Genomic DNA, 3071 nt, shown 5'->3' with positions numbered 1-3071 from the left:
GGGCTGACGGTCCACTCTACTGGTTAAAGTTGCTTAATCGTGAGTAGTACGTTCATTGATAAAGAAAAATAATGTCCACAGCCGCTCCGGTGTAAAACAAAGATATCCAAATGGTTTATGAGTTCCCAGTTAATTACTCTGGCTTAGCAGATACCCAAGCCATGTTGAAACATAATATCCGAACAGAGGGGGACACATAACTTACGATTCATTAGTTCAACTTTTTCCATCTCTTTGCTACATGAAGTCCATTTGTTTCAATTGGAACAAGGGCTTGTATACTTGAGGGGGGGGGGGGGCAATGGCTTTCCTCATAGAAGGACTAACCTCTGTGTGTGTGTGTGTGTGTGATGTCGAGTGGATGAGAGACCTTTTGCTCTTCAGGTGAGATGATAAAGATACTACCGTCGTAGCCATGAATGAAAAACAGATGGTGCAGAAGTGAACCCTATAGCTTAGTTATTAAGAGAGATCAACCAACACCTTGCTGCCTGCTTTTACAGTCCGATCTTCAGAGACTGGTGTATTAATGATGGGTGGGTGGACATGGACTGAAGAGGGAGGGGGAGGAGAGGAGAGAGAGGAGGAGAGGGGGAGAGAGAGAGAGGGGGATGAGAGAAACAGCTTGGAGCATAAAGAAGGGGGAAACGGTAGGTCTAGACCGCGCCCACTCCTCCAGCCGGAGTGGCTGTGTTGGTGGCGTTCAGAGCTTTGCCTCGGCGCCCTCCTCCTCCAGTCTTCGGCGGTAGCTGTGCTGAATTGGGACTGCCGTGCCGTGGAGCCGGCCTCCTCATTGGCTGCCGTGACGTCCTTAGGAGTCTTCTTATTGGCCAGCATTTTGGCTTGCTGGGCCTTGGCTGCCTGCGTGTTCACTGATTGGAGAAGCTTGGTGATGGTGCCCACAGCCTTGGTGCGTCCCTCCCTGAACACCAGCCTCTGCTCACAGTGCAGGTACTCGGGGGTCTTGATGAAGCGGAAGTGGACCGAGGCCTTGTCCCCCGTCCGTAGACAGTCTCTGTTCATGGTCAGGATGGTGGCAGTCTGTCGGATGCTGCCACAGTGGACCATGGCCTGGTATCGGGGAGATATCGTAGTGGCGTGGTGAAGTACCAGGATCTCAGCCTCAAACTCCCAGGTGGCCTGCGGCGTCAGCTTAGGAGAGATCATCACCATGCCTTTCCTTATGGACGAACGTTTGATCTTTTTGAGGGCGAAGGTGGCCGTCTGTCCCCCCCGGACCTCTTTGACGGGCATCCTCTTGCGGTGGATGGATTTGACAGCGATTGGGATGAAGATGCCCAGCGGATCTGGGCCTAAGAGCAGCGTGTCGTTAAGTCGTATCAATCCACGTAACGTAGTCCCAGATACTACTGTGCCTACACCCGGTACGGAGTACCTGTCGTCTATTTGGAACTCGGCGGGCTCGTCGTCGCTGTAGGAGGTCCTGGAGGAGAGCAGGTTGAGGAACATCTTCAGCAGCTCCATGTTCTCCCCCGTCACGTTGGAGACCTGGAAGATGGGACACATCCTCTCAGAGCTGAAGTTGGAGGCTGTGACTATGACGTCATCTTTGTTCTGGACCAGCACAGGGATCTTCCTGCAGCCCTGCGATTTTAATAACCTCTGTAACAATTTCAGTGTCTCTTGTAGGATGTTGGCTGGGCACATGTCTATCTTAGTGACGACTACAAACACTGGCACGTTGAGAGCTAATGCCAGGCCGAGGTGCTCTTTGGTCATGCCAACGATGCCAGCGTTACTGCCAACCATCAGCATGCAGAAGTCAGGCAGGTGTCCGGTCATGCCGGAGACGGTGGTCTTGAGGTACTTCTCGTGGCCGGCGAGGTCAATGAACGTGATCACTTTGGAAGACTTTTCACAGATCTGAGTCCAGTCCAAGCTGCCGCCATGGCTGTCAGGCTTATTCACTACCTGTCCCTCCTGGTCGAAGCCCAAGATGTCGTTGCCCACGCTGCTGGTTCTGCCACTCTCCATCTCGTGCTTGTGTCTGAAGAGCTTTTGACGGGCAAAGCCCCTGCCGTTGTCCAGCTCGCCGTGGGTTAACACCCCGAGGAGGGTGCTCTTCCCGGCATCCACGTTCCCTACTACCGCCACCCTGACTTCCAAGAAGTCCTGCTCGCCCACGCGTCGACGGATGAGGTAGTCCCGGATCTTCCCGGCGGCGTCCATCCTCTCCCGGAGCAGGATGAGGTCGGCCTCCGTCTGCTCACACAGCGAGCGCACAGTGGCCACGGAGGCCTCCATGTCCTTCTCCACCAGGCCGTACTCCCCACCGTCTGAACCCACTCCCACCACATATATCGTTTCTCCACAACCTTCATCCATCCGCTCTCGGAGCTGCCGTAGTAACGAGTCATACTGTTCCCCCGTTGGGCTGACGAGAACCAGCTTACTACTGAAGTCTAACTGATCCGCAGGCTCGCCGTCCTCAGAGCCCTCTGCGCCGGACCGGTCGTCCCCGCGGGTCCGGTCAGGTGCGAACATGCAAGCGGGCACTATAGACTCTGCTGCCGGTGGTATTGCACCTAAACCTGGCTCTGTCGGCGTTAACGACGCCATGTCCCCGGAGCCAGAGAAGTAGCCGACAAGCGAACTTAGTTTCTAGCTTCGATTTGTGTGCGTTTCGTGGCTGTTGAGTCCTGTTCAGTCCTGTTTCAAGATGCACACTGCTGCTCTTCTTCTTCTTCTTATTTGAATTTCCGGCAGAGTAGACGGATCGTGGCGTATTACTGCCCTCCGCAATTCTTTCTATGGGCTCTTCTTCTTCTCCTTCTTCTCCTTCTTCACCTTCTTTTTCTTCTTCTACTGGACCCCGTCATCAACTACATTGTCCATGTTCTAGAATGTTTGTGTAACTGCCTCTCTTGCAATGATGACGCAACCCGTCTTTGATCTTTACTGATTGGCTTTATTTCCGTTCGAAGAGAACATCTTCATTCCGAACCGTAAAACTGTGAAAACATACATGAAATACAATAAATCACTGATCAAACCATAACAACATACCTACATATTATCTCTACTTGTATAGGCGTGGCACCGGTCTTTGC

At 53.0% G+C, this 3071-nt stretch overlaps 1 pseudogene across 1 annotated transcript; it reads right to left on the bottom strand.

Moving 5' to 3' along the window:
• Window positions 1-656: 656 nt before the first annotated feature.
• LOC311242883 (GTP-binding protein 1-like) lies at window positions 657-2580 on the bottom strand (annotated as a pseudogene). Its single transcript has one exon. The product of its transcript is annotated as a GTP-binding protein 1-like (transcript).
• Window positions 2581-3071: the final 491 nt, after the last annotated feature.

The sequence above is a fragment of the Notolepis coatsorum genome (genome assembly GCF_963971535.1).
Source record: "Notolepis coatsorum genome assembly, chromosome: 16".
Classification (NCBI taxonomy): domain Eukaryota; kingdom Metazoa; phylum Chordata; class Actinopteri; order Aulopiformes; family Paralepididae; genus Notolepis; species Notolepis coatsorum.
Note: the sequence above shows the minus strand (reverse complement) of the source record. Positions and strands in the feature narration are given on the sequence as shown.